This window comes from Salmo salar, chromosome 18 (assembly GCF_965601325.2).
Source record: "Salmo salar chromosome 18, fSalSal1, whole genome shotgun sequence".
Classification (NCBI taxonomy): Eukaryota; Metazoa; Chordata; class Actinopteri; order Salmoniformes; family Salmonidae; genus Salmo; species Salmo salar.
In genome coordinates this window covers 85,254,774-85,275,406 of record NC_138308.1, presented here as the reverse complement: position 1 = coordinate 85,275,406, position 20,633 = coordinate 85,254,774, and the positions used below count along the sequence as shown (strand labels likewise).

General features: G+C 43.3%; 1 protein-coding gene across 1 annotated transcript in view; it reads right to left on the bottom strand.

Annotated features, from left to right (window-relative positions):
* LOC106577970 (zinc finger protein 219) overlaps nucleotides 1-19,989 on the bottom strand; it is a 46,938-nt gene extending 26,949 nt beyond the window's left edge. Inside the window, exons 1-9 of the mRNA XM_082965235.1 lie at nucleotides 19,879-19,989; nucleotides 16,981-17,126; nucleotides 16,437-16,575; nucleotides 15,811-16,060; nucleotides 15,557-15,649; nucleotides 14,703-14,907; nucleotides 12,184-12,338; nucleotides 11,801-11,879; nucleotides 6,108-6,192 (exon numbers count right to left, since the gene is read on the bottom strand). The gene's annotated coding sequence lies outside the window, so the exon portion shown is untranslated. The remainder of the gene's footprint in view (nucleotides 1-6,107; nucleotides 6,193-11,800; nucleotides 11,880-12,183; nucleotides 12,339-14,702; nucleotides 14,908-15,556; nucleotides 15,650-15,810; nucleotides 16,061-16,436; nucleotides 16,576-16,980; nucleotides 17,127-19,878) is intronic.
* Between the last annotated feature and the right edge of the window lie 644 nt (nucleotides 19,990-20,633).

The following is a 20,633-nucleotide window of genomic DNA, read 5'->3' as shown; positions in this document are numbered from 1 at the left end:
ACAGGTTGTGTGTGTGTGTGTGCGCGTGTGTATTACAGTATGCAGTATACAGGTTTACAGTATAGTGCTTTTTCCTATCTCAGAGCATTGTTTGGGTCATTGGCCAGTCAGACTGTCTCTGGCAGTGATGTATATCAATGCTGACATGTCTTTTAGCATATACAGTATCTCTCCAGGTATACGTCCCAAATAGCATCCTAATCCCTATATAGTGCACTATTTTTGACCAGATCTCTATTGGCCCTGGTCAGATATAGTGCACTACATAGGGAAAAGTGTGCCTGTTCAGATGCAACCCAAGTGTTGATGGCATAAATCATGCATGCTGGTTTAAAAAAGGTTCTCTCTGTTGGCAGTCTATAAATCAGTTTAACCACAGGAGATGACCAACGTTTCTCTCTCTCTCTCTCTCTCTCTCTCTCTCTCTCACTCTCTCTCACTCTCTCTTTTTACCCACACCATCTCGTTCTCTCACTCACCCTGTATGATCTATAGCTCCCTGCCCCCCCTTTCCTCCCTCCCCCCTCTCTCCCCCCTACTCCCCCCTCCCCTTCTTAATATGATGTAAAAAGCTAATCGCATGCAAATGTCTGTTGTCCCGGTAACCAGGCCTGAAAAATCCCTTTGATGTTGCACCCGGCTCATTCTCTCCACGTTCTCTTTGTTCAACTAGACTCTCTCTGCTTTGTCAACATCCCCCCTTTACCCCTCTGCCCCTCTCTCTTCCCCTCTCTCTCTCTCTCTCTCTCTCTGCCTCACACTCTCTCCCTCTGCCCCTTTCTCACGTACTCTCTCTCTCCCTCTCTCCCTCTCTCGCCCCCTTCTCCCCCCCTCTCATTTCTGCCTTGCAAAAAGAAAAACTTATCTAACTCTCTCTCTACTTTCTTTCTGCCTGCCTATACCTCTATACCACCCTGGTTCTTTGTGTCTTCCCCGGTTCTCTCTCTGGGTTTCTATAAGCCCCCTCTCTGTTCTCCCGTCTCCCTCATTTTCTTCTCCCTCGTGTCTCCCCTCTCTGTGCCTCTCTTTCTGCCCCTCACCCTCTCTCCTTTCTCTCTCCTTTCCCATCATACCCCTCTACTGTCTTCTGTCCCTCTTCTCCTCTCCTCTGTCGCTCCCCCCCTTTCGCTCAGACGATCTGCCCCTTCCTGTTTCACTCCACTTTCTCTCTCTCTCTCTCCCCCCTTTCTCTGTGGAGTATTTCACTCCCTCTGCATAGTTGTCTAGTCAGGTTTTGTTGATGGGTTTGGTGTTTAACTGCTGCTGGTCTAGGGGGATAAAGTCACAGTAAATACACTTGTAAAAACATTAGTGCATTTTTGTGCATTGATTGTTCAAGTACACAAACTGGAAACAGATATTATTACAGATGTAACTATATGTAACAATGTGTAGCTACACTGTAAATACACTGTGCCTGCCTATTCTACTCATGTTAATACTGTACATTGGTTTATGTCACTTTGAATGCAAAGTATGACCCTCATGACAACATCTTCTGATACCAAGCAATACAGCTATTTGAGTTTAATGGCTTCCGTCCAGTTTTAATATAATAATACAGGTACGAATGGTGTAAGTACAATTGAAGTCCAATACCTGTAACCACATAGCATGCAAACATTGAACCACAAACAGAATAAGCATTTCCTTAAAACATTTAAATATAAGTATATTTTGGGCTTAAAACTGCATATGTAAGATGACACTTAAAAAACACATGAAAAAAAACTTTTATTTACACTACTATTCAAAAGTTTGGGTTCACTTAGAAATGTCCTTGTTAGGAAAGAAAAGCATATTTTTTGTCCATTAAAATAACATCAAATTGATCAGAAATACAGTGTAGACATTGCTAATGTTGGAAATGGCTATTGTAACTGGAAACGGCAGATTTTTTATGGAATATCTAGATAGGCATACAGAGGCCCATTATCAGCAACCATCACTCCTGTGTTCCAATGTCACGTTGTGCTAGCTAATCCAAGTTTATCATTTTAAAAGGCTAATTGATCATTAGAAAACCCTTTTGCAATTATGTTAGCACAGCTGAAAACTGATGTTCTGTTTAAAGAGTAATAAAGCTGGCCTTCTTTAGACTAGTTGAGTATCTGGAACATCAGCATTTGTGTGTTTGATTACAGGCTCAAAATGGCCAGAAACAAATAACTTTCTTCTGAAACTCATCAGTCTATTCTTGTTCTGAGAAATGAAGGCTATTCCATGCAAGAAATTGCCAAGAAACTGAAGATCTCGTACAACGCTGTGCGCTACTCCAGTCACAGAACAGCGCAAACTGGCTCTAACCAGAATAGAAAGAGGAGTGGGAGGCCCTGGTGCACAACTGAGCAAGAGGACAATTACATTAGAGTGTCTAGTTTGAGAAACAGAGGCCTCACAAGTCCTCAACAGGCAGCTTCATTAAATAGTACCTGCAAAACACCAGTCTCAACATCAACAGTGAAGAGGCGACTCTGGGATTCTGGCCTTCTAGGCAGAGATCTCCTGCCCAGTGTATATGTTATTTTGCCCATCTTAATCTTTTCTTTTTATTGGCCAGCCTGAGATATGGATTTTTTTTTTCAACTCTGCCTAGAAGGCCAGCATCCCGGAGTCACCTCTTCACTGTTGACGTTGAGACTGGTGTTTGTCGGGTACTATTTAATGAAGCTGCCTGTTGAGGACTTGTGAGGTGTCTGTTTTTCAAACTAGACACTCTAATGTACTTGTCCTCTTGCTCAGTTGTGCACCGGGGCCTCCCACTCCTCTTTCTATTCTGGTTAGAGACAGCTTGCGCTGTTCTGTGAAGGGAGTAGTACACAGATCTACGAGATCTTCAGTTACTTGGCAATTTCTCACATGGAATAGCCTTCAATATAATGTAGTATATATTCTGTAGTACATACCTCTCCCAATATAATGTAGTATATATTCTGCAGTACATACGTCTCCCAATATAATGTAGTATATATTCTGTAGTACATACTTCTCCCAATATAATGTAGTATATATTCTGTAGTACATACCTCTCCCAATATAATGTTGTATATATTCTGTAGTACATACCTCTCCCAATATAATGCAGTATATATTCTGTAGAACATACCTCTCCCAATATAATGTTGTATATATTCTGTAGTACATACCTCTCCCAACATAATGTAGTATATATTCTGTAGTACATACCTCTCCCAAAATAATGTAGTATATATTCTGTAGTTCATACCTCTCCCAATATAATGTAGTATATATTCTGTAGTACATACCTCTCCCAATATAATGTAGTATATATTCTGTAGTACATACCTCTCCCAATATAATGCAGTATATATTCTGTAGAACATACCTCTCCCAATATAATGTAGTATATATTTTGTAGCACCGAGTTAGTAGTGTGGTATGAGTACTGCATAACTCCCAGTTAGACAAATTACTGTAGATATCGATTAAATGGGTTCAATATCCTTTTGAATTTGGATATGGAGAGTTCCTATGAGACCCATGAAACCAGACAATGAGAGAAACAGATAGCTGGCTGCTATCTGAGGATGTTAGGCAGACTAACCTCGCTACATGGCTGACAGGCTATCTAATAGCTTACTGCATATTGTACAATAACATGATTTAAATACTGTTTGGTCCCAACTTTGACTGGCTTAGAATTACTTTTATAATTAATTATACATATATTTGTAAGTTATTGTAACTGAACTCAACCCTCATGTTTTGTATTGAGTTGGAGGCATAGGCTAGTAGTGCATATTGCATAAAAAAATACACAATCTATAAATTCATGACAAAATAATAAGGCCGATAACCTACATCTCTATTTCGTGGAATACTTTCATTCATTTTGAATAACGTATTCATGGATAACATTTTTTGTCACTATTGTTTTGAACATTTGTTTTAGGACTAATGCCCGACTGAGTGTTCTACTCAATGCATTGTCAATTGCCGCTAATGAAGATTTAATCAAAAGTGCATTACAGTGGCTTTGAAACACAATCGCATCTCAAAAGGAGGCAAATAATAAATAGAAAAACCTTTTGTCATCATTGGGATGTTACCAGATTGGCTTTAGATGCAATATAACTTTAGCTAGCTTGCTAAGATTAAGGGGGCAGCACCACATTTTAGCTTGCTAATGTTAGCTATTTTTTTACAAACTTGCTAGTTAATGGCAACATTGTTGTCTCTCTAAAGTCAATTTGACAACATCATAATGATGGCAAAGATGTTTCCTACTAATCATTTGCCTACTTTAGTATTGGCATCGTATTTCCAAGCCACTATAGTGTAATTTAGATGAAACAGTCATTAGCCCCCATTCAGTATGACTGTGCATCAATCTACATTGGGGATCAATATGGCTACGGCATCTGTAGAACATTGATAACAAAAGCAACGACATGAGCGAGTGACAGAGGTGCAACCCGTGAATAAAAGCTACAAGCATATTTTACACACTATACCTAACCAACGTCATATTAACTCATGATCGCAAACAAAACGTTTGTACACTTGGTGAATACAAAAGTATAGCATATATGGAAGAGAAGGATAACAAAATCAATCAATCAAGTAGTCATTGAAAAGACCCAACACCAACAAACCAGTTGAAGAAACATAGCTTGGTAGTCTCTCCTCACAGCCGTAACAGCTGATTTGTTTCTAGATGCTTAGATGAATAGTTTGGTTATTATAAGATGTTTACATTATCTTTCCGTGTTATTATTTGGTCCAGGCTAGGCCTATGGATAGTAGAGCGCCATTCCTGTCATTGGTTCATATATGTCACCTGGTTGGTCTATAGGCTACTGTACTGAGCTGTACGATGGCCACAGTGTCAGAACAGTACTCTACTGTCTATACCACAATAAGACTGTCAGCAGTGTGTGTGTGTGTGTGTGTGTGTGTATGTTCCACACTCTGCATACTGTGTGTGCTCATGCATCCAGGGCCGCACATACTCATTTACATAGATCCCAATCGCACCTAGCCTAGGCTATACCACATATACGGCCACACAGACAGAATCTACACTACTAACATCCCAACCAACCTGCACTGTATAAACAGCATCATCAAAGGATATATTTTAATGAAGTCCAATAAAGCCACTATACGCTATAGTACACACACACACACACACACACACACACACACACACACACACACACACACACACACACACACACACACACACACACACACACACACACACACACACACACACACACACACACACACACACACACACACACACACACACACACACACACTAGGCCATGGCTGCCAGTCAGTGGTTCAGACAGAGTGGTTTGGCCTAGCGGGGAGCCGCAGAGGGAGGACAATGCTCCTTCTGTGTGGCTGGAGTGTCCACGGTATCAATGACTCTGCGAGCAACTGTGTCCGGCCGATCCAACATGGCCATCCACAGCAGGCTCTGTTGATGCTAGATCCTGGGTTAGTTAGAGCCGTAATGTCTCTTTGTTTGCTTTATCTCCAGGTTTACACTTCCAATAGAGAAGTTATGTAAATGTAAAATGTAAGTTGTTTTGGAGTCCGGAATCCAGTTTCTGGACAGAAAGGGATGAGAGTTAACAGAGAGAGGTTGAGAAAGGCTTAGGTGTTAGATATTAGCCAGAAAGAGTTGTTCTGTGGCACATCATGTGTGTATTCAGGTAGAGTAAGATTGAGTCATCTCAACACAGTCTTCTCTAGAAGAGACCACAGTATGTAGATTACAAGGTGGCTGGTTTGGAAGTTAAAAGGAGAGAGAGAGGGAGAGAGAGAGAGAGAGAGAGAGGGAGAGATTGAGGGTTGACAGGGCAGAAGGAAGGAAAGGAAGAGAAAAGGAGATATAGAGGAACAGAAAGAGATGACAGTAGGTGTGTAAGATAAGATCACTCATGTTTGTCGCTGAGATCAAGATTACACTGCAGTGGAAGGAGACTGATGCTGTAGAGAAAAACAGCAACCATAGCATTTAAAGCACAGTGTGAATGTGGTTGCGTGTGTATGTGTGTGTATGTGTGAGTGTGCCTGTGTGTGCGAGCGTGTGTGTGAGTGAGTGAGTGTGGGTATGAGTGTGTGTAACTCACCTGTGTGTGTGTCCCCTCCCAGATGCTGGGGATTCCCCCTCCTTCTGACTGCCAACAGAGGAGGAGTCTGAACAGCTACTGTGAACTACAGAGAGAGAGAGAGCGAAAGAGGGAGCGCGAGAGAGCAAATGAGTGAATGAGAAAGGGAGATAAAGAGGGATATGGAGAGAGAGAGACAGGGAGAGAGCAAGAAAGACAGAGAGACAGAGAGAGAGCGAGAGAGGGAGAGAGAAAGACAGAAAGGATGAGGGAGGGAGGGAGGGAGGGAGGGAGGGAGGGAGGGAGGGAGGGAGGGAGGGAGGGAGGGAGGGAGGGAGGGAGGGAGGGAGGGAGGGAGGGAGGGAGGGAGGGAGGGAGGGAGGGAGGGCAAGAAAAAGAGAGAGAGAGAGAGGTGGTGGGGGAGGGTCAGTGGCCTGCCAATAAAGTGTTTATAATGTAATTAAAATTGGATCACCGCAGAAGGACAGAGGACAATTCTATAAAATGAAATACTACTATTCACAGGGAGATACAGTTGAAGTCGGAAGTTGACATACACTTAGGTTGAAGTCATTAAAACTCGTTTTTCAACCACTCCACAATTTTCTTGTTAACAAACTATAGGTTTGGCAAGTCGGTTAGGACATCAACTTTATGCATGTCACAAGTAATTTTTCCAACAATTGTTTACAGACAGATTATTTCACTTATAATTCACTGTATCACAATTCCAGTGGGTCAGAGATTTACATACACTAAGTTCACTGTGCCTTTAAACAGCTTGGAAAATTCCTGTCATGACTTCCTCCGAAGTCGGTGTGTATTTAACCCTCTGAACCCCCCATGAAGCCCCCAGTACGCACCCCTTACAATTCCAGAAAACTATGTAATGGCTTTAGAAGCTTCTGATAGGCTAATTTACATAATTTGAGTCAATTGGAGGTGTACCTGTGGATGTATTTCAAGGCCTACCTTCAAACTCAGTGCCTCTTTTCTTGACATCATGGGAAAATCAAAAGAAATCATCCAAGACCTCCACAAGTCTGGTTCATCCTTGGGAGCAATTTCCAAACGCCTGAAGGTACCACGTTCATCTGTACAAACAATAGTACGCAAGTATAAACACCATGGGACCAAGCAGCCGTCATACCGCTCAGGAAGGAGACGCATTCTGTCTCCTAGAGATTAACGTACTTTGGTGCGAAAAGTGCGAATCAATCTCAGAACAACAGCAAAGGACCTTGTGAAGATGCTGGAGGAAACGGGTACAAAAGTATCTATATCCACAGTAAAACGAGTCCTATATCGACATAACCTGAAAGACTCAGCAAGGAAGAAGCCACTGCTCCAAAACCGCCTTAAAAAAGCCAGACTACGGTTTGCAACTGCACATGGGGACAAATATCGTATTTTTTGAAGAATTGTTCTCTGGTCTGATGAAACAAAAATAGAACTGTTTGGCCATAATGACCATCATTATGTTTGGAGGAAAAAGGGGGAGGCTTGCAAGCCGAAGGACACCATCCCAACCGTGAAGCACGGGGGTGGCAGCATCATGTTGTGGGGGTGCTTTGCTGCAGGAGGGACTGGTGCACTTCACAAAATAGATGGCATCATGAGGGAGGAAAATTATGTGGATATATTGAAGCAACATGTCAAGACATCAGTCAGGAAGTTAAAGCTTGGTCGCAAATGGGTTTTCTAAATGGACAATGACCCCAAGCATACATCCAAAGTTATGGCTTAAGGGCAACAAAGTCAAGGTATTGGAGTGGCCATCACAAAGCCCTGACCTCAAACCTATAGAAAATTTGTGGGCAGAACTGAAAAAGTGGGTGCGAGCAAGGAGGCCTACAAACCTGACTCAGTTACACCAGCTCTGTCAGGAGGAATGGGCCAAAATTCACCCAACTTATTGTGGGAAACTTGTGGAAGGCTACTCGAAACGTTTGACCCAAGTTAAACAATTTAAAGGCAATGCTACCAAATACTAATTGAGTGTTTGTACATTTCTGACCCACTGGGAATGTGATGAAATAAATAAAAGCTGAAATAAATCATTCGCTCTACTATTATTCTGACATTTCACATTCTTAAAATAAAGTGGTGATCCTAACTGACCTAAGACAGGGAATTTTTACTCAGATTGAATGTCAGGAATTGTGAAAAACTGAGTTTAAATGTATTTGGCTATGGTGTATGTAAAGTATCTCGTTTTACTGTGGATATAAATACATTACACACAAGGTAATCATATGGTCCGTTAAGGTGTGTGTGAGTGCATTTGTACCTCTGTCATTCAGACTGTAGATAGAGTCCATTTCAGATGTTACTGGTGCTCCTGTGACATATAGCAGTATCTTACTGGACAGACCAATACACATTGTCTCTTTCAGACATGAGAGAGAGAGAGAGAGAGAGACTTATACATACAGTGGATGCATCTATAAGAATGCACACCTCTGTAGTAGATGGTTGGAGTAAAATTGGTCAGATATAAGGCGTGAAAGGTTAGAGGTCAGGGGTCATATCTACAGTATGTTGTGAATGAGGGGTGAGAAGGGACAGGTGACTGTTCAGGTGTCATACCTGTGTTATGGATAGTGTGAATGAGAGGGTAAAGGTCAGGGTTTAGAGGTCGTACCTGTGTTATAGATAGTGTTGTGACGTTGTATGTAAAAAAAAATTGTATTGATTAATGTGGTGACTGCTGTTCATCGAATAATTAACGGTTTATAATTACCTGATTAAATTAATCAGGTAATTATTAACTCATTAACCTGGGGTACCATGGGAAAGTTTGGTTTGATTGAGTTTCTATTTCCCAAATTAACTCAAAGAATATCAGAATATCGATTTTACAACAGTCGCTAGTCAATCAATTTCCTCTACAGTCTCATTCTGAATGTCGCATAATCCGGGAATCTGCACAAACCCGAGTCTCACCAAATAAGTCCGCACCACACCAATTGAGTTGATTATTTATTTGCTAACAAGCTAAAATGATATAAGATACACAAACACACATTCTAGGCTATTGATTAGAACTTAGTACGATGAACAGGTCCCTAGTGGGCCAACACCATAGGACACGTGTTACACACAATGGGGATTTCTAAAGAGAGAGAGATAGAGTACGCGAGAGAAAAACACAATTGGGTGCATTTGACAGCTATGATTATTTTAACCCTAACCTTGCCCCGAACTGCCGCTCTTATGGGTCAGAATATAACGATGTAATTACGTGTTGAAGGTCTCCAATGGGGGGTCTCTGCGTGGACCGTGGTTCCGACTTCTCTGATGACGGTCCATCTTCGGTTACCGGGTGTAACTCTCTGCTTCTTCTCACGATGTCAGTGTCCTTTCTTTTAGTAGTCTGTTTCCTCGTCCTTGCTCTGAAAAGGGGTCTTCGGAGGAGGGCTAATCAGCGTGGGGATGGTTCCAGCGTGGGAAGGAAAACAGTGTAGACACATGATTCCTTGGAGAGTGGTGACCAGGTGGTCCTGCTTCATTCACCCCCGTTAGATATGGCTACTTGTCCGTAGCATAGGTTGTAAAAAGGTTCCTTTGTCCTCTTCAACCTTGTGTTGCGTTTTGGGTTTGCTGACCACTCAGACCTTGGCTGCAGCTCAGGGTCACTTAGTCTAATATGTTAATTCTTAACTCACATATTTTATACCCTCGGGTCAGAAATGGGCGTTTCCGCCTTTAGGGCAATTCTCTGGGCGTACCAAGTTACGAGGCAAGGTCTGGATTTTACTCAGTTCCAATTTAGTCAACTAACTTCACATTTCATCTTTACAAAAACATTCTCTTTGATCTGGACATTTTCCACACAATGTACAATATGCAAACATCAGGCACATATTAGGACAACTCTTAAAGTTACAATGTTTTTGTTATAACGTCGTCCTTTAACTTTTAATAACATAACAAAACGACATTCATTTTCATATTACATCTATCGTCATTAGCACCATTGTGGCTGACGAAACCTATTGTCCCAAAGTCCATTTATTGCATGTTAATGTTCTGAGGCCGGTTCTCCATAGTGTGAGGACAAAGGAATTTTGTCTGCTGCCTTAAAACCTCTCTGGGGGTATGGGACACTACCGTCCCACCTGGCCAACATCCAGTGAAATTGCAGAGAGCCAAATTCAAAAACAGAAATACTCATTATAAAAATGAATGAAGCATACAAGTGTTATACATCGGTTTAAAGATTAATTTATTGTTAATCAAACCACAGTGTCAGATTTCAAAAATACTTTACGGCGAAAGCAAACCATGCGATTATCTGAGAACAGCGCCCAGCAGACAAATCATTACAAACAGTAACCAGCCAAGTAGACGAGTAACAAAAGTCAGAAATAGTGATAAAATTAATCACTTACCTTTGATGATCTTTATATGGTTACACTCACAAGTCTCCCAGTTACCCAATAAATGTGCGTTTTGTTCGATCAAGTCCCTCTTTATATCCAAAAACCTCCGTTTTGTTAGCACGTTTTGTTCAGTAATCCACTGTCTCAAACAACATCCGGTGAAATTGCAGAGCGTGAAACTCAACGAAACAGAAATTCTCATAATAAACATACATAAAAGATACAAATGTTATACACCAGCTTAAAGATAAACTTCTTGTTAATCCAACCGCTGTGTCAGATTTCAAAAAGGCTTTACGGTGAAAGCAAACCATGCGATTATCTGAGAACAGCGCCCAGCAGACAAATCATTACAAACAGTTAGCAGCCAAGAAGAGGAGTAACGAAAGTCAGAAATAGCGATACAATTTATCACTTACCTTTGATGATCTTCATATGGTAGCACTCCCAAGACTCCATGTTACACAATAAATGTTTGTTTTGTTCGATAATGTCCCTCTTTATATCCAAAAACCTCCGTTTTGTTTGTGCGTTTTGTTCAGTAATCCATTGGAACAAAGCGCGGTCACAGCATGCAGATGAAAAATCAAAAAAGTACCATAAAAGTTAATAAAAACATGTCAAACGATGTTTATAATCAATCCTCAGGTTGTTTTTGTCATAAATAATCGATCATATTTCAACCAGACAATATCTTTGTCAATAGAAAAGGAGAAACAAGAAAGGTGCGGTCCCGGTCACGCGCTGCACTCATGTCTGTAAATGTCCACTGTCCTCTCGTTGAAAGTGGTGTTCCTCCCTCATTTTTCAGAGTAAAAGCCTGAAACAATGCCTAAAGACTGGCCACATGTAGTGGAAGACATAGGGATCGTGAACTGCGTCATAAGTCTAAGTATGGTGGATAGGCTTTCAATGGAAAAACAGGCATTTCAAAATAAAGGCACTTCTTGGATGGATTTCGCCTGCCATATCAGTTCTGTTATACTCACAGACATTATTTTAACAGTTTTGGAAACTTTAGAGTGTTTTCCATCCAAATCTACCAATTGTAGGCATATCCTAGCTTCTGGACCTAAATAGCAGGCAGTTTACTTTGGGCACACTTTTCATCCAAAATTCCGAATGCTGCCCCCTACCCTAGTGAGGTTAAGATGGGCGTGAGGTGTCATAACCCCCCCCCCCCCCACCTCAATACCTCTCGATCTCTTTCCCTCTGGTGAGTGTCAGAGATCTCTCTGTAGGATTGTGGTCCACGGTAACCTGACACGAGCAGGCCAGTCATGACAACTGTGTGACTGAGAGGGTAAAGCCAGGGTTTAGAGGTCGTACCTGTATTGTGTATGGTGTGGGTCCAAAGGAGCTGAGCGATATCGTGTGTCCAGGCTGCCCTCTCCTCTCCACTCTGACACTGCAGGGTCAGGCAGTCCCGGATACGGAGAAAGAGAGAGAGAGAGAGAGAGAGAGAGAGAGAGAGAGAGAGAGAGAGAGAGACTTATACATACAGTGGATGTATCTTTTTCTCATATAACAGCAGTTTTGAAGTTATGGATTTAGTCTATAATTTCTCTGTAGGTGTCTTGTTTATTTGAAGACAAACGTGTGTGTGAGCATGTGTGTCATTGTGAATGTGTGAGTATGTACATGTGTCTGTACTGCATGTATGTGTGTGTGTTTGCATCCAACGTTCCTATGTCTGAGTCGGTGTCTGTTACCTTGATGCTGTGATTGAAGCTGTAGGCGGTGTGTCCCGGGCTCTTCTGCTTGGTGAAGATGATGAGGGGTTGATAGAGGAACACACCCCGGTATTCTTCCTCCTGGTCCTCCCACACACCTGACGCACCAGATCTCCACGCTCCGCCACCGGGACCTAATGGACACACACACACATAGGCAAGCACATGCACGTAAGGAAACACCCACACACACACACACACGTGTCATGTAAACACTACAACAACATACTGACTGTTAGATCATGACCTATAACTTACCACACTTACACACACAGACGTACATAGTTCACCGTCCCCCAAACCGCTTCAAGTTGTGTTTTGACCTGTCCAGTGATGTGAGGCTCATGTAACATGAGCTGTGTGTCAAACCTCCTCCACCACTCAGTTCTTTAGCTAGCTACCTCTCAGAGAGCTGTGTGTCAAACCTCCTCCACCACTCAGTTCTTTAGCTAGCTACCTCTCAGAGAGCTGTGTGTCAAACCTCTTCCACCACTCAGTTCTTTAGCTAGCTACCTCTCAGAGAGCTGTGTGTCAAACCTCTTCCAACCCTCAGTTTTTTAGCTAGCTACCTCTCAGAGAGCAGTGTGTGAAACCTCCTCCACCACTCAGTTCTTTAGCTAGCTACCTCTCAGAGAGCTGTGTGTCAAACCTCTTCCACCACTCAGGTCATTAGCAGCTACATCTCAGAGAGCATTGTGCCAAACCTCCTCCACCACTCAGTTCTTTAGCTAGCTACCTCTCAGAGAGCTGTGTGTCAAACCTCCTCCAGCACTCAAGTTCTTTAGCTAGCTACATCTCAGAGAGCTGTGTGTCAAACCTCCTCCAACACTCAGTTCTTTAGCTAGCTACCTCTCAGAGAGCTGTGTGTCAAACCTCTTCCAACCCTCAGTTTTTTAGCTAGCTACCTCTCAGAAAGCAGTGTGTGAAACCTCCTCCACCATTCAGTTCTTTAGCTAGCTACCTCTCAGAGAGCTGTGTGTCAAACCTCTTCCACCACTCAGGTCATTAGCAGCTACATCTCAGAGAGCATTGTGCCAAACCTCCTCCACCACTCAGTTCTTTAGCTAGCTACCTCTCAGAGAGCTGTGTGTCAAACCTCCTCCAGCACTCAAGTTCTTTAGCTAGCTACATCTCAGAGAGCTGTGTGTCAAACCTCCTCCACCACTCAAGTTATTAAACTAGCTACCTCTCAGAGAGCTGTGTGTCAAACCTCTTCCACCACTCAGTTCTTTAGCTAGCTACCTCTCAGAGAGCTGTGTGTCAAACCTCTTCCAACCCTCAGTTTTTTAGCTAGCTACCTCTCAGAGAGCTGTGTGTCAAACCTCTTCCACCACTCAGTTCTTTAGCTAGCTACTGCTCAGAGAGCTGTGTGTCAAACCTCTTCCACCACTCAGTTCCTTAGCTAGCTACCTCTCAGAGAGCTGTGTGTCAAACCTCCTCCACCATTCAGTTCTTTAGCTAGCTACCTCTCAGAGAGCTGTGTGTCAAACCTCCTCCACCACTCAAGTTATTAAACTAGCTACCTCTCAGAGAGCTGTGTGTCAAACCTCTTCCACCACTCAGTTCTTTAGCTAGCTACCTCTCAGAGAGCTGTGTGTCAAACCTCTTCCAACCCTCAGTTTTTTAGCTAGCTACCTCTCAGAGAGCTGTGTGTCAAACCTCTTCCACCACTCAGTTCTTTAGCTAGCTACCGCTCAGAGAGCTGTGTGTCAAACCTCCTCCACCATTCAGTTCTTTAGCTAGCTACCTCTCAGAGAGCTGTGTGTCAAACCTCTTCCACCACTCAGTTCTTTAGCTAGCTACCTCTCAGAGAGCTGTGTGTCAAACCTCTTCCACGACTCAGTTCTTTAGCTAGCTACCTCTCAGAGAGCTGTGTGTCAAACCTCTTCCACTACTCAGGTCATTAGCTAGCTACATCTCAGAGAGCTTTGTGCCAAACCTCCTCCACCACTCAGTTCTTTAGCTAGCTACCTCTCAGAGAGCTGTGTGTCAAACCTCTTCCACGACTCAGTTCTTTAGCTAGCTACCTCTCAGAGAGCTGTGTGTCAAACCTCTTCCACCACTCAGAGGTTTAGCTAGCTACCTCTCAGAGAGCTGTGTGTCAAACCTCTTCCACCACTCAGTTCTTTAGCTAGCTACCTCTCAGAGAGCTGTGTGTCAAACCTCCTCCACCACTTAGTTCTTTAGCTAGCTACCTCTCAGAGAGCTGTGTGAGTGTCTCAATGTCTTCATGTGTGAGTGTGTGTCAGCATGCCTTCCTATGTTTATGCATGTGCGTGTGTGTATGTATGTGTGTGAGTGTTTGTGTGCACCCTATTCCCTATATAGTGCACTACTGTTGACCAGAGCGCTATGATCAAAAGAAGTGCACTATATAGGGAATATGGTGCCATTTGAGACAGACCTAGTTTAGGGTTGAAACCTTGTCACTAGTCTGGGAGAGTTAGTTATACCAGTGTTGGGATTAATCTATTCTAAATTAAGTCTGGCATTCTCACCGGACACCTGACGATGAGGTCGCTGGCCCGGAGGTCCTCACCGTGGCGCTGGGCGTGTCTGAGGACGGAGAGGAAGGAGTCAGAGGCGGGGTTTAACCTTCCCAGCTCCTCTAGAACATCACAGTACTGTTCCAGTCTGTGTAGGGGCCTGGAGACAGTGGGGGAAGGACAGGAGGGAGAGAGGAGGGGTGGCAGGGAGTCTGAGCTGGGGAGGGACGAGGAGGAGGAGAGGGGAAGGAGAGGAGAGGACTTCAGCCATCTACACTATGGTCATTATCATCAATCTCATTTTTTTCTTCACATAACATAAATAAATGATCAACAAACAGAACAGACATAACAAACACAGTGCAATACTTGCAACTCCAGTCCATAAAAAAAAACTACAAATACAAAATAAAAATCCTATTAAATATACAGATTTGGCCAAGCCTCCCACCCAATCATCATCATCATCATCATTATCATATCATCATTTTCATGATACAGTACTTTTAAACATCTTCTACTGCCACCCTGTGGTCGTTTTAGATGACTACAGTGACCATTCTACCCTCAGATCTCTGCTAATACCATCTGTGTGATCTTCTCTTCATGTTTACTCAGTTTAAAGCTGTGATCAGACATTGCCCTATGCATGTATCAGACTGGGGTTATTATAATATATTGAAAGTCTGGTGATTGGTTTTAGTGTAATCCAACATTAATGAGTTATTTTAGGGTATACAATGCAGTGTTAATTGCCTTTACTATATGAAACAGCTCAAAATCCCAGCCATTATTATGAGCTTTCCTCCCCTCACCAGCCTCCACTGATGCTGTAATAATGTTTTTTGAATGGAACCTTTTCTTACCTTGAAGAAGTCTAGCCTAAGTGACCAACAAGGAGTCCACTTCTGGTTTGGTCCTCACTATATGTAGTGAGAGTACTGGAGAAACTCCTCTCTCTTTGTATGAGAGGAAGAAAGAGGGATAAAGAGTGAACGAGAGCCAGAGAGAAAGAGGGGGAGATAGAAAAAAAAAGTAGTCAATTTCTTCTTCTTCTACTTCTCGATGGCACTGTCCATGCTAAAACAGCCCTCTATCCAACTCTATGTGACCCACTCACATGTTTACTGAAGAGGTCCTGTTTCAGCAGACTCTGCAGTAGAGCTCCCTCCATGGTTGGGAGGAGGTACTGCGAGTGGAAGGTGCTGAAGCTGGCCAAGTTGTGGAAAAGGAGGCCTGCTTTCCCCCGGAGGGAGGACGGGGTGTCTGGACCCTCCAAGAGGGGCAGGTAGGTCTCCTCCACACCCTTTAACACGGCCACGTACTGCCTCCCTGAACACAGCATCCTACACCATAATAGATAGAGCTTGCTATAGGGAAAGAGAGAGAGGGGGGATAGAGGATGAAGGGAGCGGATGAAGAGGGGAAAGAAGCCATTGGGGAGGGAGAAAGGAAAATTGGAGGATTCAGAAAGAGAGAGGAAGTGGGAAAGAAAGTTAAGGAGGGAAGGGGGAAGAGGAAGAGGAATAGAGAAAGAGATGGAGGGAGATAGAGGAAGGGAGGACAGAGATTGGGGAAAGAGAGAAAGCGGAGGGAAGGAGTAAAGAGAGGGATACCCCTGCACTCCTCCTCCCCATCCCTCCACCTCCTCCCTCTCTCTCCAGTCTTCCCTCTGTGATACAATACAACACAGTGCTACTATACTAGTGTTCCATTTCATTCAGATCTTCCCTCCCTCTCTCCTACCTTTTCCAGTTTGTCCACCATGGCAGCCAATCGACCGAGGGCTTCCAGGGCGCTGACTCTGTGATTGGACATCTGGATGAGGCGGTGGAGGGCGTTGTCCACACTATCATAGAGGTTTGAGGTCACAGCCAAGGCATCCCTGAGGGGCACAGGGTTCAAAGGTCATAAAGGATATGATTATATAGGGGTGAATCCTAACTTCCACTTAAGTCGAATTTTCACTGAGTCTCCCATTGACATCACATGACTAAGTTAATGTTTTACTTAGTGTAAGTTAGGATTAATTGATTTAATGAAAGAGATAGAAGATTGATGTGTTATAATAGGAACCATTTTCAAATACATTTCTCATACGTTATATCTATGATAGGATCATCTATTTTAATTACATTTTCATTTGGACACACTGATGGGACAGGGTCATAGATATGTACAAGAGAGCTCATCTATCTTTGCAATGGCCACTTATGTGACAGCATGGGAAGCGCCATTGAGGGAAAGTGTGCCTTCTATCCAACTCTATGGACAGGGTAGCTGGTGGTACCTGCAGTCCGGGGATCTCTTTGCCAGTCCTGATGTGGTCAGTCCTGCCAGCCAGGCCCCGCCCTTCAGCTGCAGCTCAGTTAGCTGTTGGTTGACCAGGACGCTCGTCATCAGCTCTCTGTGTTTATCCACACTCAGGGGAACAGTCTGGAAAAGAGACCAAAAAAAATATCTGGTAAACTGTGCGTTGTTAAGCAAGATGGTTCACGCTCAGAAAGTATGTGACATTTACACAACATTTATTCAACTTTTTTCATAAGTTCACTCAAAAGTTTTTTTTTTTCTTCTAAAATTCATTTGGCGACAATTGTTGGTATTTCACCCCATAACACCTCGTTGACTTGTGTGCTACCATGTTAAACCACACAGAAGCAGTGATATGGTAATACACATAGCATACCTTGATACAGTCTGGTAGTGGTGCTGTGTCCATAGGCTGCAGTGCACCCTCCAACAGACAGAGGGCGCTCTCACAACACTCAGTCAGACTCAACAGTCTCAAAGCAAAAACAGGACTGGAGTAATTTAGTACAGTTAGTCTGCAGTTCAAATGACATCCTATTGCCTATAGTGAACTGTTATTGACCAGAGCACAACTTTTAACCAGGGACCCAACCTATAATAGTTCATACTTCAAATGACATAAACAGGCTTGATGGTGAAAACGTGTCCATTGATATGGCTGATTTCATATCTAAGGAAATAATGTTCTTTGCGATTTCAGGCTGTCTTTTTCATTCAAGTCACATGACTCGAGTAACGTACAATGTTGTGTGTGTGTGTGTGCACATGCACGCATGCCTTCCTGAGTGTGTGTATGCTGTGCCGTGTGCGCGTGTGACTGTAAATCAATTTGAGATAAGTGTGAATAAACAAAACATTCCTGTCTGTCTCGGTCTTGGAATCTCATATTCCAAATGCCAATAGTGGCGTATTGATTGAGCTGCATATGGGATCTGAATTGATTTGAGAAAGAATAGGCTTTATGACTGTAAGTCTTAGCATTCAAAGAGCTAAACTTGACATTCTGAGTGCTAGAATCATGCTGGGAACACAGACTCTCTCTCTCTCTCTCTCTCTCTCTCTCTCCTCCTCTCTCTCTCTCTCTCTCTCTCTCTCTCTCTCTCTCTCTCTCACTCTCTCATCAGTCTCTGTTTCCCTGCCCCTCCCTCCATCCCTCTTTCCCTCCCTCCCTCACCAGTCTGAAAGCCAGCCAGTTAGAGTGGCAGTGTTTATAGTCTCCATCCATCTCCAGGGGCAGCTGCAGCCTGTCTATATACTGTTGAAGGACCCCTGTCCCTCGCGCCGTGTGCACAGACACACACACACACACTCACTCAAAAAGACAGAGATAAAAGGGAATTACATTTAGTGTGACAAGCGATACAGTGTGAGAATTCAATTGAATTCAACTCTCCTTTTCATAGCCACCTAGGATAGTCCATTCTCCTTTATTTAGCCACCTAGGATAGTCCGTTCTCCTTTATATAGCCACCCAGGATAGTCCATTCTCCTTTATATAGCCACCCAGGATAGTCCATTCTCCTTTATATAGCCACCCAGGATAGTCCATTCTCCTTTATATAGCCACCCAGGATAGTCCGTTCTCCTTTATATAGCCACCCAGGATAGTCCATTCAACTTTATATAGCCACCCAGGATAGTCCATTCACCTTTATATAGCCACCCAGGATAGTCCATTCTCCTTTATATAGCCACCCAGGATAGTCCATTCACCTTTATATAGCCACCCAGGATAGTCCATTCTCCTTTATATAGCCACCCAGGATAGTCCATTCTCCTTTATATAGCCACCCAGGATAGTCCATTCTCCTTTATATAGCCACCCAGGATAGTCCATTCACCTTTATATAGCCACCCAGGATAGTCCATTCTCCTTTATATAGCCACCCAGGATAGTCCATTCTCCTTTATATAGCCACCCAGGATAGTCCATTCTCCTTTATATAGCCACCCAGGATAGTCCATTCTCCTTTATATAGCCACCTAGGATAGTCCGTTCTCCTTTATATAGCCACCCAGGATAGTCCGTTCTCCTTTATATAGCCACCCAGGATAGTCCATTCTCCTTTATATAGCCACCCAGGATAGTCCATTCTCCTTTATATAGCCACCTAGGATAGTCCATTCTCCTTTATATAGCCACCCAGGATAGTCCATTCACCTTTATATAGCCACCCAGGATAGTCCATTCTCCTTTATATAGCCACCCAGGATAGTCCATTCTCCTTTATATAGCCACCCAGGATAGTCCATTCTCCTTTATATAGCCACCCAGGATATCACACACACACACACACACACACACACACACACACACACACACACACACACACACACACACACACACACACACACACACACACACACACACACACACACACACACACACACCACTTCCCTCATTAATCATCGGTATCACTCCATTTGACCTCTGACCCTGTTACTTTAATGGTAAATTATGTTTTTATAGAGCACACTATCCTTCATCCTCCTTTCTTATCGTCCCTTCAATGATAAATGTTGCTGTGTGTGAGTGTGTGTGTGTGTGTGTGTGTGTGTGTGTGTGTGTGTGTGTGTGTGTGTGTGTGTGTGTGTGTGTGTGTGTGTGTGTGTGTGTGTGTGTATATATATTCACTTCTACGTCCTCTAGACTGTGGGGAGACACCTGCTGCTGCTCTTTCACCAGAATGAGGACCGAGCCAAGACCTCCCGGGATTACAGCCTGGACCACACACACACACACACACACACACACACACACACACACACACACACACACACTCATCATAGGATGCCCTTTCAATGTAAACACATGATGATACGCATATAAACAAAACACACAAGTTTAAACATTCAACATTTAACTCCTTCTCACCCGGAATTGTTTCAGTGCAGCGAGGCAGAGAGTAGAGGGGGGAGACTGTCTGCTGTCCACTATCACTGTAAGACCTCTCTCTTCTTCAACAGAAGGGCTGATGGAGGGAGAAAGATAGATGAGAGAGAAAGAGAGAGATACAGAGAGAGAGGAAGAGGGAGGATGAGTGGATAAAGTGCATAAAGTGAAACATCGAACTTCAACTTTCAGTTTCTGTCACAAACCACTGTAAAACTAATCTGGGTACCAGCCTGTTTAGCTATCATTCCACTCCTTGTCATGGCTAACTGGGGATGAGAACAGCCAGGAAATTCTGACAGAGTTTAGTCCTCACAGCACTACACACAGGAGGAAGGGAAGGAAGGGCTTCTTTCATAACATGGGATAAAGTAGGTAGATACCGGATAGGTTACATCTGTTGTGGTGCAGTTTATTGGGCTAGATCTTTGGCACATGACACACACTAAATGCCATTCTCTTTTATCTCAGAGTACAAGGAGTGGAATTTTAGCTAAACAGAATGTAACGATCGTCGTAGAGAGGTGCAGCGTGGCACGTGTTCATGATTATTTATTTCAATCAAACAAACAAACACTCAAACAAAAATACCACAGGGAAACAAAAGCGCACAGTTCTGTCAGGTACAGAAAACAAGTACCCACAAACACAGGTGGGAAAAGGCTGCCTAAGTATGATTCCTAATCAGAGACAACGATAGACAGCTGCCTCTGATTAGGAACCATACTCGGCTCAAA